Here is a 16,709-nt window from a genome sequence, read left to right as displayed (position 1 = left end):
TCCGATTTCAGTTCCAGAGGGATTCGCCTGATGAGTCCTTCATATTTAGTCGTTTTCAGCCAATTTTCAGAATTTTTGAAAATTTCACTTTTTGTGAAAATATCCAATAAATGAGGGAATAATATGTGTGAGGATACCCCAGGAGAGTTCCAAATGTGTGTGGGTAGATTATATATCCCACGGGGGTAAAATTGAAAAAAGGTGAAAAAATTTTTTTTTCAGACTTTGTCATTTTTTCAGCGTTTATCAGACTTTCAGATAGGGGAACTGTCAGTGAGCGTTTCGATTTCAGTTCCAGAGCGATTCGCCCGATGAGTCCTTCATATTTAGTCATTTTCAGCCAATTTTCAGAATTTTTGAAAATTTCACTTTTTTGTGAAAATATCCACTAAATGAGGGAATAATATGTGTGAGGGTACCCCAGGAGAGTTCCAAATGTGTGTGGGTAGAATATATATCCCACGGGGGTGAAATTGAAAAAAGGTGAAAAATTATTTTTTTTGAACTTAGGCTATGTGCCCACGTTTCGGACCTGAAGCATATTTTTTACGCTTCTCTCTGGCGGGAAAATCGCATGCAGATATTACATGCGGCTTTCCCGCCAGGTAGAAGCGTTTGTGAGGCGTCTTTGCATGCATTTCCGCATGCGGGTTATCAAGCACTTCTCCAAGCATCACTTGGAAAAGTGCTTGACAACTTGTTCAGAATGGTAAAAAATAAAAAAATAAAGTTTATACTCACCTTCTGATGCATTCTCTGCCCCGTCCGGAGTCTTGAGCGGCTCACGCTGTTGTGTGCAGGACCTGCGGTGACGTCATTGAGTCATGTGATGGGTCACATGACTCAATGACGTGGCAGGTCCTTCAGACAACAGCGCGACGGAGGGAAAACATCAGAAGATAAGTATAAACTTTATTTTATTCTTTTTTTTACAGGTTCTTTGGTACCCAGGTCTGGATGAGAGTCTCCTCTCATCCAGACTTGGGTACCATCCGCACATTGATTCCGCTGCGCTTCCGCAAAATTAATGAACATGCTGCGGATTTTTGACCGCAGCATATACGCTGCGGAAAAATCCGCAGCATGGGCATTGACATTGCGGAATGCCTTTGGGGACCATGGGGTGCGGATATACATGCGTTTTTCAAGCGTTTACGCCGCGGAAATTCCGCAGCATATACGCTTGAAAAACGCTACGTGGGCACACAGCCTTAGTCATTTTTTCAGCGTTTATCAGACTTTCAGATAAGGAAAATATCAGTGAGGGTTCCGATTTCATTTCCAGAGCGATTCGCCCGATGAGTCCTTCATATTTCGTCGTCTTCTGCCAATTTTCTGAATTTTTGAAAATTTCACTTTTTTGGGAAAATATCCACTAAATGAGGGAATAATATGTGTGAGGGTACCCCAGGAGAGTTCCAAATGTGTGTGGGTAGAATATATATCCCACGGGGGTAAAATTGAAAAAAGGTGAAAAATTTTTTTTTTTGGACTGTCATTTTTTCAGCGTTTATCAGACTTTCAGATAAGGAAAATGTCAGTGAGCGTTCCGATTTCAGTTCCAGAGCGATTCACCCGATGAGTCCTTCATATTTAGTTGTTTTCAGCCAATTTTCTGAATTTTTGAAAATTTCACTTTTTTGTGAAAATATCCACTAAATGAGGGAATAATATGTGTGAGGGTACCCCAGGAGAGTTCCAAATGTGTGTGGGTAGAATATATATCTCACGGGGGTAAAATTGAAAAAAGTTGAAAAAAAATTTTTTGGACTGTCATTTTTCCGGTGTTTATCAGACTTTCAGATAGGGAAAATGTCAGTGAGCGTTCCGATTTCAGTTCCAGAGCGATTCGCCCGATGAGTCCTTCATATTTAGTCGTTTTCAGCCAATTTTCTGAATTTTTGAAAATTTCACTTTTTTGTGAAAATATCCACTAAATGAGGGAATAATATGTGTGAGGGTACCCCAGGAGAGTTCCAAATGTGTGTGGGTAGAATATATATCCCACGGGGGTAAAATTGAAATAAGGTGAAAAAATTTTTTTTTTGGACTTAGTCATTTTTTCAGCGTTTATCAGACTTTCGGATAGGGGAACTGTCAGTGAGCGTTTCGATTTCAGTTCCAGAGCGATTCGCCCGACGAGTCCTTCATATTTAGTCATTTTCAGCCAATTTTCAGAATTTTTGAAAATTTCACTTTTTTGTGAAAATATCCACTAAATGAGGGAATAATATGTGTGAGGGTACCCCAGGAGAGTTAAAAATGTGTGTGGGTAGAATATATATCCCACGGGGGTAAAATTGAAAAAAGGGGAAAAAATTTTTTTTTTGGACTTAGTCATTTTTTCAGCGTTTATCAGACTTTCAGATAAGGAAAATGTAAGTGAGCGTTCCGATTTCAGTTCCAGAGCGATTCACCCGATGAGTCCTTCATATTTAGTTGTTTTCAGCCAATTTTCAGAATTTTTGAAAATTTCACTTTTTTGTGAAAATATCCACTAAATGAGGGAATAATATGTGTGAGGGTACCCCAGGAGAGTTCCAAATGTGTGTGGGTAGAATATATATCCCACGGGGGTAAAATTGAAAAAAGGTGAAAAAAATTTTTTTTCAGACTTTGTCATTTTTTCAGCGTTTATCAGACTTTCAGATAGGGGAAATGTCAGTGAGCGTTCCGAATTCAGTTCCAGAGCGATTCGCCCGATGAGTCCTTCATATTTAGTCGTATTCAGCCAATTTTCTGAATTTTTGAAAATTTCACTTTTTTGTCAAAATATCCACTAAATGAGGGAATAATATGTGTGAGGGTACCCCAGGAGAGTTCCAAATGTGTGTGGGTAGAATATATATCCCACGGGCGTAAAATTGAAAAAAGGTGAAAAATTATTTTTTTTGGACTTAGTCATTTTTTCAGCGTTTATCAGACTTTCAATTAGGGCAAATGTCAGTGAGCGTTCCGATTTCAGTTCCAGAGCGATTCGCCCGATGAGTCCTTCATATTTAGTCGTTTTCAGCCCATTTTCTGAATTTTTGAAAATTTCACTTTTTTGTCAAAATATCCACTAAATGAGGGAATAATATGTGTGAGGGTACCCCAGGAGAGTTCCAAATGTGTGTGGGTAGAATATATATCCCACGGGGGTAAAATTGAAAAAAGGTGAAAAATTTTTTTTTTTGGACTTAGTCATTTTTTCAGCGTTTATCAGACTTTCAGATAAGGAAAATGTCAGTGAGCGTTCCGATTTCAGTTCCAGAGCGATTCGCCCAATGAGTCCTTCATATTTCGTCGTTTTCAGCCAATTTTCTGAATTTTTGAAAATTTCACTTTTTTGGGAAAATATCCACTAAATGAGGGAATAATATGTGTGAGGGTACCCCAGGAGAGTTCAAAATGTGTGTGGGTAGAATATATATCCCACGGGCGTAAAATTGAAAAAAGGTGAAAAATTATTTTTTTTTAGAATTACTCATTTTTCCGGCATTTATCAGACTTTCAATTAGGGCAAATGTCAGTGAGCGTTCCGATTTCAGTTCCAGAGCGTTTCGCCCGATGAGTCCTTCATATTTAGTCGTTTTCAGCCAATTTTCTGAATTTTTGAAAATTTCACTTTTTTGTGAAAATATCCACTAAATGAGGGAATAATATGTGTGAGGGTACCCCAGGAGAGTTCCAAATGTGTGTGGGTAGAATATATATCCCACGGGGGTAAAATTGAAAAAAGGTGAAAAAATTTTTTTTTTGGACTTAGTCATTTTTTCAGCGTTTATCAGACTTTCAGATAGGGGAACTGTCAGTGAGCGTTTCGATTTCAGTTCCAGAGCGATTCGCCCGATGAGTCCTTCATATTTAGTCATTTTCAGCAAATTTTCAGAATTTTTGAAAATTTCACTTTTTTGTGAAAATATCCACTAAATGAGGGAATAATATGTGTGAGGGTACTGCAGGAGAGTTCCAAATGTGTGTGGGTAGAATATATATCCCACGGGGGTAAAATTGAAAAAAAGGGAAAAATTTTTTTTTTTGGACTTAGTCATTTTTTCAGCGTTTATCAGACTTTCAGATAAGGAAAATGTCAGTGAGCGTTCCGATTTCAGGTCCAGAGCGATTCGCCCGATGAGTCCTTCATATTTAGTCGTTTTCAGCCAATTTTCTGAATTTTTGAAAATTTCACTTTTTTGTGAAAATATCCACTAAATGAGGGAATAATATGTGTGAGGGTACCCCAGGAGAGTTCCAAATGTGTGTGGGTAGAATATATATCCCACGGGGGTAAAATTGAAAAAAGGTGAAAAATTATTTTTTTTGGACTTAGTCATTTTTTCAGCGTTTATCAGACTTTCAATTAGGGCAAATGTCAGTGAGCGTTCCGATTTCAGTTCCAGAGCGATTCGCCCGATGAGTCCTTCATATTTAGTCGTTTTCAGCCAATTTTCTGAATTTTTGAAAATTTCACTTTTTTGGGAAAATATCCACTAAATGAGGGAATAATATGTGTGAGGGTACCCCAGGAGAGTTCAAAATGTGTGTGGGTAGAATATATATCCCACGGGGGTAAAATTGAAAAAAGGTGAAAAAAATTTTTTTTCAGACTTTGTCATTTTTTCAGCGTTTATCAGACTTTCAGATAGGGGAAATGTCAGTGAGCGTTCCGAATTCAGTTCCAGAGCGATTCGCCCGATGAGTCCTTCATATTTAGTCGTTTTCAGCCAATTTTCTGAATTTTTGAAAATTTCACTTTTTTGTCAAAATAACCACTAAATGAGGGAATAATATGTGTGAGGGTACCCCAGGAGAGTTACAAATGTGTGTGGGTAGAATATATATCCCACGGGGGTAAAATTGAAAAAAGGTGAAAACATTTTTTTTTTGGACTTAGTCATTTTTTCAGCGTTTATCAAACTTTCAGATAGGGGAAATGTCAGTGAGCGTTCCGATTTCAGTTCCATAGCGATTCGCCCGATGAGTCCTTCATATTTAGTCGTTTTCAGCCAATTTTCTGAATTTTTGAAAATTTCACTTTTTTGTGAAAATATCCACTAAATGAGGGAATAATATGTGTGAGGGTACCCCAAGAGAGTTCCAAATGTGTGTGGGTAGAATATATATCCCACGGGGGTAAAATTGAAAAAAGTTGAAACAAAATTTTTTTTGGACTTAGTCATTTTTTCAGCGTTTATCAGACTTTCAGATAAGGAAAATGTCAGTGAGCATTCCGATTTCAGTTCCAGAGCGATTCACCCGAGAGTCCTTCATATTTAGTTGTTTTCAGCCAATTTTCAGAATTTTTGAAAATTTCACTTTTTTGTGAAAATATCCACTAAATGAGGGAATAATATGTGTGAGGGTACCCCAGGAGAGTTCCAAATGTATGTGGGTAGAATATATATCCCACGGGGGTAAAATTGAAAAAAGGTGAAAAAATTTTTTTTTCAGACTTTGTCATTTTTTCAGCGTTTATCAGACTTTCAGATAGGGGAAATGTCAGTGATCGTTCCGAATTCAGTTCCAGAGCGATTCGCCCGATGAGTCCTTCATATTTCGTCGTTTTCAGCCAATTTTCTGAATTTTTGAAAATTTCACTTTTTTGGGAAAATATCCACTAAATGAGGGAATAATATGTGTGAGGGTACCCCAGGAGAGTTCAAAATGTGTGTGGGTAGAATATATATCCCACGGGCGTAAAATTGAAAAAAGGTGAAAAATTATTTTTTTTTAGAATTACTCATTTTTCCGGCATTTATCAGACTTTCAATTAGGGCAAATGTCAGTGAGCGTTCCGATTTCAGTTCCAGAGCGATTCGCCCGATGAGTCCTTCATATTTAGTCGTTTTCAGCCAATTTTCTGAATTTTTGAAAATTTCACTTTTTTGTCAAAATAACCACTAAATGAGGGAATGATATGTGTGAGGGTACCCCAGGAGAGTTCCAAATGTGTGTGGGTAGAATATATATCCCACGGGGGTAAAATTGAAAAAAGGTGAAAAAATTATTTTTTTTGGACTTAGTCATTTTTTCAGCGTTTATCAGACTTTCAATTAGGGCAAATGTCAGTGAGCGTTCCGATTAGAGTTCCAGAGCGATTCGCCCGATGAGTCCTTCATATTTAGTCGTTTTCAGCCAATTTTCTGAATTTTTGAAAATTTCACTTTTTTGGGAAAATATCCACTAAATGAGGGAATAATATGTGTGAGGGTACCCCAGGAGAGTTCCAAATGTGTGTGGGTAGAATATATATCCCACGGGCGTAAAATTGAAAAAAGGTGAAAAATTATTTTTTTTTAGAATTACTCATTTTTCCGGCATTTATCAGACTTTCAATTAGGGCAAATGTCAGTGAGCGTTCCGATTTCAGTTCCAGAGCGATTCGCCCGATGAGTCCTTCATATTTAGTCGTTTTCAGCCAATTTTCTGAATTTTTGAAAATTTCACTTTTTTGTCAAAATAACCACTAAATGAGGGAATGATATGTGTGAGGGTACCCCAGGAGAGTTACAAATGTGTGTGGGTAGAATATATATCCCACGGGGGTAAAATTGAAAAAAGGTGAAAAAATTTTTTTTTTTGGACTTAGTCATTTTTTCAGCGTTTATCAGACTTTCAGATAAGGAAAATGTCAGTGAGCGTTCCGATTTCAGTTCCAGAGCGATTCGCCCAATGAGTCCTTCATATTTAGTCGTTTTCAGCCAATTTTCTGAATTTTTGAAAATTTCACTTTTTTGTGAAAATATCCACTAAATGAGGGAATAATATGTGTGAGGGTACCCCAGGAGAGTTCCAAATGTGTGTGGGTAGAATATATATCCCACGGGGGTAAAATTGAAAAAAGGTGAAAAAATTTTTTTTTTGGACTTAGTCATTTTTTCAGCGTTTATCAGACTTTCAGATAGGGGAACTGTCAGTGAGCGTTTCGATTTCAGTTCCAGAGCGATTCGCCCGACGAGTCCTTCATATTAAGTCATTTTCAGCCAATTTTCAGAATTTTTGAAAATTTCACTTATTTGTGAAAATATCCACTAAATGAGGGAATAATATGTGTGAGGGTACCCCAGGAGAGTTCAAAATGTGTGTGGGTAGAATACATATCCCACGGGGGTAAAATTGAAAAAAGTTGTAAAAAAAATTTTTTTTGGACTTAGTCATTTTTTCAGCGTTTATCAGACTTTCACATAAGGAAAATGTCAGTGAGCGTTCCGATTTCAGTTCCAGAGCGATTCACCCGATGAGTCCTTCATATTTAGTTGTTTTCAGCCAATTTTCAGAATTTTTGAAAATTTCACATTTTTGTGAAAATATCCACTAAATGAGGGAATAATATGTGTGAGGGTACCCCAGGAGAGTTCCAAATGTGTGTGGGTAGAATATATATCCCACGGGGGTAAAATTGAAAAAAGGTGAAAAAAATTTTTTTTCAGACTTTGTCATTTTTTCAGCGTTTATCAGACTTTCAGATAGGGGAAATGTCAGTGAGCGTTCCGAATTCAGTTCCAGAGCGATTCGCCCGATGAGTCCTTCATATTTAGTCGTTTTCAGCCAATTTTCTGAATTTTTGAAAATTTCACTTTTTTGTCAAAATAACCACTAAATGAGGGAATAATATGTGTGAGGGTACCCCAGGAGAGTTACAAATGTGTGTGGGTAGAATATATATCCCACGGGGGTAAAATTGAAAAAAGGTGAAAACATTTTTTTTTTGGACTTAGTCATTTTTTCAGCGTTTATCAAACTTTCAGATAGGGGAAATGTCAGTGAGCGTTCCGATTTCAGTTCCAGAGCGATTCGCCCGATGAGTACTTCATATTTAGTCGTTTTCAGCCAATTTTCTGAATTTTTGAAAATTTCACTTTTTTGTGAAAATATCCACTAAATGAGGGAATAATATGTGTGAGGGTACCCCAAGAGAGTTCCAAATGTGTGTGGGTAGAATATATATCCCACGGGGGTAAAATTGAAAAAAGTTGAAACAAAATTTTTTTTGGACTTAGTCATTTTTTCAGCGTTTATCAGACTTTCAGATAAGGAAAATGTCAGTGAGCATTCCGATTTCAGTTCCAGAGCGATTCACCCGAGAGTCCTTCATATTTAGTTGTTTTCAGCCAATTTTCAGAATTTTTGAAAATTTCACTTTTTTGTGAAAATATCCACTAAATGAGGGAATAATATGTGTGAGGGTACCCCAGGAGAGTTCCAAATGTATGTGGGTAGAATATATATCCCACGGGGGTAAAATTGAAAAAAGGTGAAAAAATTTTTTTTTCAGACTTTGTCATTTTTTCAGCGTTTATCAGACTTTCAGATAGGGGAAATGTCAGTGATCGTTCCGAATTCAGTTCCAGAGCGATTCGCCCGATGAGTCCTTCATATTTCGTCGTTTTCAGCCAATTTTCTGAATTTTTGAAAATTTCACTTTTTTGGGAAAATATCCACTAAATGAGGGAATAATATGTGTGAGGGTACCCCAGGAGAGTTCAAAATGTGTGTGGGTAGAATATATATCCCACGGGCGTAAAATTGAAAAAAGGTGAAAAATTATTTTTTTTTAGAATTACTCATTTTTCCGGCATTTATCAGACTTTCAATTAGGGCAAATGTCAGTGAGCGTTCCGATTTCAGTTCCAGAGCGATTCGCCCGATGAGTCCTTCATATTTAGTCGTTTTCAGCCAATTTTCTGAATTTTTGAAAATTTCACTTTTTTGTCAAAATAACCACTAAATGAGGGAATGATATGTGTGAGGGTACCCCAGGAGAGTTACAAATGTGTGTGGGTAGAATATATATCCCACGGGGGTAAAATTGAAAAAAGGTGAAAAAATTTTTTTTTTTGGACTTAGTCATTTTTTCAGCGTTTATCAGACTTTCAGATAAGGAAAATGTCAGTGAGCGTTCCGATTTCAGTTCCAGAGCGATTCGCCCGATGAGTCCTTCATATTTAGTCGTTTTCAGCCAATTTTCTGAATTTTTGAAAATTTCACTTTTTTGTGAAAATATCCACTAAATGAGGGAATAATATGTGTGAGGGTACCCCAGGAGAGTTCCAAATGTGTGTGGGTAGAATATATATCCCACGGGGGTAAAATTGAAAAAAGGTGAAAAAATTTTTTTTTTGGACTTAGTCATTTTTTCAGCGTTTATCAGACTTTCAGATAGGGGAACTGTCAGTGAGCGTTTCGATTTCAGTTCCAGAGCGATTCGCCCGACGAGTCCTTCATATTAAGTCATTTTCAGCCAATTTTCAGAATTTTTGAAAATTTCACTTATTTGTGAAAATATCCACTAAATGAGGGAATAATATGTGTGAGGGTACCGCAGGAGAGTTCCAAATGTGTGTGGGTAGAATATATATCCCACGGGGATAAAATTGAAAAAAGGTGAAAAATTATTTTTTTTGGACTTAGTCATTTTTTCAGCGTTTATCAGACTTTCAATTAGGGCAAATGTCAGTGAGCGTTCCGATTTCAGTTCCAGAGCGATTCGCCCGATGAGTCCTTCATATTTAGTCGTTTTCAGCCAATTTTCTGAATTTTTGAAAATTTCACTTTTTTGTGAAAATATCCACTAAATGAGGGAATAATATGTGTGAGGGAACCCCAGGAGAGTTAAAAATGTGTGTGGGTAGAATATATATCCCACGGGGGTAAAATTGAAAAAAGGGGAAAAAATTTTTTTTTTGGACTTAGTCATTTTTTCAGCGTTTATCAGACTTTCAGATAAGGAAAATGTAAGTGAGCGTTCCGATTTCAGTTCCAGAGCGATTCACCCGATGAGTCCTTCATATTTAGTTGTTTTCAGCCAATTTTCAGAATTTTTGAAAATTTCACTTTTTTGTGAAAATATCCACTAAATGAGGGAATAATATGTGTGAGGGTACCCCAGGAGAGTTCCAAATGTGTGTGGGTAGAATATATATCCCACGGGGGTAAAATTGAAAAAAGGTGAAAAAATTTTTTTTTCAGACTTTGTCATTTTTTCAGCGTTTATCAGACTTTCAGATAGGGGAAATGTCAGTGATCGTTCCGAATTCAGTTCCAGAGCGATTCGCCCGATGAGTCCTTCATATTTCGTCGTTTTCAGCCAATTTTCTGAATTTTTGAAAATTTCACTTTTTTGGGAAAATATCCACTAAATGAGGGAATAATATGTGTGAGGGTACCCCAGGAGAGTTCAAAATGTGTGTGGGTAGAATATATATCCCACGGGCGTAAAATTGAAAAAAGGTGAAAAATTATTTTTTTTTAGAATTACTCATTTTTCCGGCATTTATCAGACTTTCAATTAGGGCAAATGTCAGTGAGCGTTCCGATTTCAGTTCCAGAGCGATTCGCCCGATGAGTCCTTCATATTTAGTCGTTTTCAGCCAATTTTCTGAATTTTTGAAAATTTCACTTTTTTGTCAAAATAACCACTAAATGAGGGAATGATATGTGTGAGGGTACCCCAGGAGAGTTACAAATGTGTGTGGGTAGAATATATATCCCACGGGGGTAAAATTGAAAAAAGGTGAAAAAATTTTTTTTTTTGGACTTAGTCATTTTTTCAGCGTTTATCAGACTTTCAGATAAGGAAAATGTCAGTGAGCGTTCCGATTTCAGTTCCAGAGCGATTCGCCCGATGAGTCCTTCATATTTAGTCGTTTTCAGCCAATTTTCTGAATTTTTGAAAATTTCACTTTTTTGTGAAAATATCCACTAAATGAGGGAATAATATGTGTGAGGGTACCCCAGGAGAGTTCCAAATGTGTGTGGGTAGAATATATATCCCACGGGGGTAAAATTGAAAAAAGGTGAAAAAATTTTTTTTTTGGACTTAGTCATTTTTTCAGCGTTTTTCAGACTTTCAGATAGGGGAACTGTCAGTGAGCGTTTCGATTTCAGTTCCAGAGCGATTCGCCCGACGAGTCCTTCATATTAAGTCATTTTCAGCCAATTTTCAGAATTTTTGAAAATTTCACTTATTTGTGAAAATATCCACTAAATGAGGGAATAATATGTGTGAGGGTACCGCAGGAGAGTTCCAAATGTGTGTGGGTAGAATATATATCCCACGGGGATAAAATTGAAAAAAGGTGAAAAATTATTTTTTTTGGACTTAGTCATTTTTTCAGCGTTTATCAGACTTTCAATTAGGGCAAATGTCAGTGAGCGTTCCGATTTCAGTTCCAGAGCGATTCGCCCGATGAGTCCTTCATATTTAGTCGTTTTCAGCCAATTTTCTGAATTTTTGAAAATTTCACTTTTTTGTGAAAATATCCACTAAATGAGGGAATAATATGTGTGAGGGAACCCCAGGAGAGTTAAAAATGTGTGTGGGTAGAATATATATCCCACGGGGGTAAAATTGAAAAAAGGGGAAAAAATTTTTTTTTTGGACTTAGTCATTTTTTCAGCGTTTATCAGACTTTCAGATAAGGAAAATGTAAGTGAGCGTTCCGATTTCAGTTCCAGAGCGATTCACCCGATGAGTCCTTCATATTTAGTTGTTTTCAGCCAATTTTCAGAATTTTTGAAAATTTCACTTTTTTGTGAAAATATCCACTAAATGAGGGAATAATATGTGTGAGGGTACCCCAGGAGAGTTCCAAATGTGTGTGGGTAGAATATATATCCCACGGGGGTAAAATTGAAATAAGGTGAAAAAAATTTTTTTTCAGACTTTGTCATTTTTTCAGCGTTTATCAGACTTTCAGATAGGGGAAATGTCAGTGAGCATTCCGAATTCAGTTCCAGAGCGATTCGCCCGATGAGTCCTTCATATTTAGTCGTTTTCAGCCAATTTTCAGAATTTTTGAAAATTTCACTTTTTTGTCAAAATATCCACTAAATGAGGGAATAATATGTGTGAGGGTACCCCAGGAGAGTTCCAAATGTGTGTGGGTAGAATATATATCCCACGGGGGTAAAATTGAAAAAAGGTGAGAAATTTTTTTTTTTGGACTTAGTCATTTTTTCAGCGTTTATCAGACTTTCAGATAAGGAAAATGTCAGTGAGCGTTCCGATTTCAGGTCCAGAGCGATTCGCCCGATGAGTCCTTCATATTTAGTCGTTTTCAGCCAATTTTCTGAATTTTTGAAAATTTCACTTTTTTGTGAAAATATCCACTAAATGAGGGAATAATATGTGTGAGGGTACCCCAGGAGAGTTCCAAATGTGTGTGGGTAGAATATATATCCCACGGGCGTAAAATTGAAAAAAGGTGAAAAATTATTTTTTTTGGACTTAGTCATTTTTTCAGCGTTTATCAGACTTTCAATTAGGGCAAATGGCAGTGAGCGTTCCGATTTCAGTTCCAGAGCGATTCGCCCGATGAGTCCTTCATATTTAGTCGTTTTCAGCCAATTTTCTGAATTTTTGAAAATTTCACTTTTTTGTCAAAATATCCACTAAATGAGGGAATAATATGTGTGAGGGTACCCCAGGAGAGTTCCAAATGTGTGTGGGTAGAATATATATCCCACGGGGGTAAAATTGAAAAAAGGTGAAAAATTTTTTTTTTTGGACTTAGTCATTTTTTCAGCGTTTATCAGACTTTCAGATAAGGAAAATGTCAGTGAGCGTTCCGATTTCAGTTCCAGAGCGATTCGCCCAATGAGTCCTTCATATTTCGTCGTTTTCAGCCAATTTTCTGAATTTTTGAAAATTTCACTTTTTTGGGAAAATATCCACTAAATGAGGGAATAATATGTGTGAGGGTACCCCAGGAGAGTTCAAAATGTGTGTGGGTAGAATATATATCCCACGGGCGTAAAATTGAAAAAAGGTGAAAAATTATTTTTTTTTAGAATTACTCATTTTTCCGGCATTTATCAGACTTTCAATTAGGGCAAATGTCAGTGAGCGTTCCGATTTCAGTTCCAGAGCGATTCGCCCGATGAGTCCTTCATATTTAGTCGTTTTCAGCCAATTTTCTGAATTTTTGAAAATTTCACTTTTTTGTGAAAATATCCACTAAATGAGGGAATAATATGTGTGAGGGTACCCCAGGAGAGTTCCAAATGTGTGTGGGTAGAACATATATCCCACGGGGGTAAAATTGAAAAAAGGTGAAAAAATTATTTTTTTTGGACTTAGTCATTTTTTCAGCGTTTATCAGACTTTCAATTAGGGCAAATGTCAGTGAGCGTTCCGATTAGAGTTCCAGAGCGATTCGCCCGATGAGTCCTTCATATTTAGTCGTTTTCAGCCAATTTTCTGAATTTTTGAAAATTTCACTTTTTTGGGAAAATATCCACTAAATGAGGGAATAATATGTGTGAGGGTACCCCAGGAGAGTTCCAAATGTGTGTGGGTAGAATATATATCCCACGGGCGTAAAATTGAAAAAAGGTGAAAAATTATTTTTTTTTAGAATTACTCATTTTTCCGGCATTTATCAGACTTTCAATTAGGGCAAATGTCAGTGAGCGTTCCGATTTCAGTTCCAGAGCGATTCGCCCGATGAGTCCTTCATATTTAGTCGTTTTCAGCCAATTTTCTGAATTTTTGAAAATTTCACTTTTTTGTCAAAATAACCACTAAATGAGGGAATGATATGTGTGAGGGTACCCCAGGAGAGTTACAAATGTGTGTGGGTAGAATATATATCCCACGGGGGTAAAATTGAAAAAAGGTGAAAAAATTTTTTTTTTTGGACTTAGTCATTTTTTCAGCGTTTATCAGACTTTCAGATAAGGAAAATGTCAGTGAGCGTTCCGATTTCAGTTCCAGAGCGATTCGCCCGATGAGTCCTTCATATTTAGTCGTTTTCAGCCAATTTTCTGAATTTTTGAAAATTTCACTTTTTTGTGAAAATATCCACTAAATGAGGGAATAATATGTGTGAGGGTACCCCAGGAGAGTTCCAAATGTGTGTGGGTAGAATATATATCCCACGGGGGTAAAATTGAAAAAAGGTGAAAAAATTTTTTTTTTGGACTTAGTCATTTTTTCAGCGTTTATCAGACTTTCAGATAGGGGAACTGTCAGTGAGCGTTTCGATTTCAGTTCCAGAGCGATTCGCCCGACGAGTCCTTCATATTAAGTCATTTTCAGCCAATTTTCAGAATTTTTGAAAATTTCACTTATTTGTGAAAATATCCACTAAATGAGGGAATAATATGTGTGAGGGTACCGCAGGAGAGTTCCAAATGTGTGTGGGTAGAATATATATCCCACGGGGATAAAATTGAAAAAAGGTGAAAAATTATTTTTTTTGGACTTAGTCATTTTTTCAGCGTTTATCAGACTTTCAATTAGGGCAAATGTCAGTGAGCGTTCCGATTTCAGTTCCAGAGCGATTCGCCCGATGAGTCCTTCATATTTAGTCGTTTTCAGCCAATTTTCTGAATTTTTGAAAATTTCACTTTTTTGTGAAAATATCCACTAAATGAGGGAATAATATGTGTGAGGGAACCCCAGGAGAGTTAAAAATGTGTGTGGGTAGAATATATATCCCACGGGGGTAAAATTGAAAAAAGGGGAAAAAATTTTTTTTTTGGACTTAGTCATTTTTTCAGCGTTTATCAGACTTTCAGATAAGGAAAATGTAAGTGAGCGTTCCGATTTCAGTTCCAGAGCGATTCACCCGATGAGTCCTTCATATTTAGTTGTTTTCAGCCAATTTTCAGAATTTTTGAAAATTTCACTTTTTTGTGAAAATATCCACTAAATGAGGGAATAATATGTGTGAGGGTACCCCAGGAGAGTTCCAAATGTGTGTGGGTAGAATATATATCCCACGGGGGTAAAATTGAAATAAGGTGAAAAAAATTTTTTTTCAGACTTTGTCATTTTTTCAGCGTTTATCAGACTTTCAGATAGGGGAAATGTCAGTGAGCATTCCGAATTCAGTTCCAGAGCGATTCGCCCGATGAGTCCTTCATATTTAGTCGTTTTCAGCCAATTTTCAGAATTTTTGAAAATTTCACTTTTTTGTCAAAATATCCACTAAATGAGGGAATAATATGTGTGAGGGTACCCCAGGAGAGTTCCAAATGTGTGTGGGTAGAATATATATCCCACGGGGGTAAAATTGAAAAAAGGTGAGAAATTTTTTTTTTTGGACTTAGTCATTTTTTCAGCGTTTATCAGACTTTCAGATAAGGAAAATGTCAGTGAGCGTTCCGATTTCAGGTCCAGAGCGATTCGCCCGATGAGTCCTTCATATTTAGTCGTTTTCAGCCAATTTTCTGAATTTTTGAAAATTTCACTTTTTTGTGAAAATATCCACTAAATGAGGGAATAATATGTGTGAGGGTACCCCAGGAGAGTTCCAAATGTGTGTGGGTAGAATATATATCCCACGGGCGTAAAATTGAAAAAAGGTGAAAAATTATTTTTTTTGGACTTAGTCATTTTTTCAGCGTTTATCAGACTTTCAATTAGGGCAAACGGCAGTGAGCGTTCCGATTTCAGTTCCAGAGCGATTCGCCCGATGAGTCCTTCATATTTAGTCGTTTTCAGCCAATTTTCTGAATTTTTGAAAATTTCACTTTTTTGTCAAAATATCCACTAAATGAGGGAATAATATGTGTGAGGGTACCCCAGGAGAGTTCCAAATGTGTGTGGGTAGAATATATATCCCACGGGGGTAAAATTGAAAAAAGGTGAAAAATTTTTTTTTTTGGACTTAGTCATTTTTTCAGCGTTTATCAGACTTTCAGATAAGGAAAATGTCAGTGAGCGTTCCGATTTCAGTTCCAGAGCGATTCGCCCAATGAGTCCTTCATATTTCGTCGTTTTCAGCCAATTTTCTGAATTTTTGAAAATTTCACTTTTTTGGGAAAATATCCACTAAATGAGGGAATAATATGTGTGAGGGTACCCCAGGAGAGTTGAAAATGTGTGTGGGTAGAATATATATCCCACGGGCGTAAAATTGAAAAAAGGTGAAAAATTATTTTTTTTTAGAATTACTCATTTTTCCGGCATTTATCAGACTTTCAATTAGGGCAAATGTCAGTGAGCGTTCCGATTTCAGTTCCAGAGCGATACACCCGATTAGTCCTTCATATTTAGTCGTTTTCAGCCAATTTTCTGAATTTTTGAAAATTTCACTTTTTTGTGAAAATATCCACTAAATGAGGGAATAATATGTGTGAGGGTACCCCAGGAGAGTTCCAAATGTGTGTGGGTAGAATATATATCCCACGGGGGTAAAATTGAAAAAAGGTGAAAAAATTATTTTTTTTGGACTTAGTCATTTTTTCAGCGTTTATCAGACTTTCAATTAGGGCAAATGTCAGTGAGCGTTCCGATTTCAGTTCCAGAGCGATTCGCCCGATGAGTCCTTCATATTTAGTCGTTTTCAGCCAATTTTCTGAATTTTTGAAAATTTCACTTTTTTGTGAAAATATCCACTAAATGAGGGAATAATATGTGTGAGGGTACCCCAGGAGAGTTAAAAATGTGTGTGGGTAGAATATATATCCCACGGGGGTAAAATTGAAAAAAGGGGAAAAAATTTTTTTTTTGGACTTAGTCATTTTTTCAGCGTTTATCAGACTTTCAGATAAGGAAAATGTAAGTGAGCGTTCCGATTTCAGTTCCAGAGCGATTCACCCGATGAGTCCTTCATATTTAGTTGTTTTCAGCCAATTTTCAGAATTTTTGAAAATTTCACTTTTTTGTGAAAATATCCACTAAATGAGGGAATAATATGTGTGAGGGTACCCCAGGAGAGTTCCAAATGTGTGTGGGTAGAATATATATCCCACGGGGGTAAAATTGAAAAAAGGTG

The sequence above is a fragment of the Phyllobates terribilis genome, unplaced genomic scaffold, assembly GCF_046119375.1.
Source record: "Phyllobates terribilis strain yellow unplaced genomic scaffold, ASM4611937v1 Scaffold_13__5_contigs__length_258822181, whole genome shotgun sequence".
Lineage (NCBI taxonomy): Eukaryota > Metazoa > Chordata > Amphibia > Anura > Dendrobatidae > Phyllobates > Phyllobates terribilis.
The sequence above is the reverse complement of the archived record's forward strand: the minus strand, read 5'-3'. Positions refer to the sequence as shown.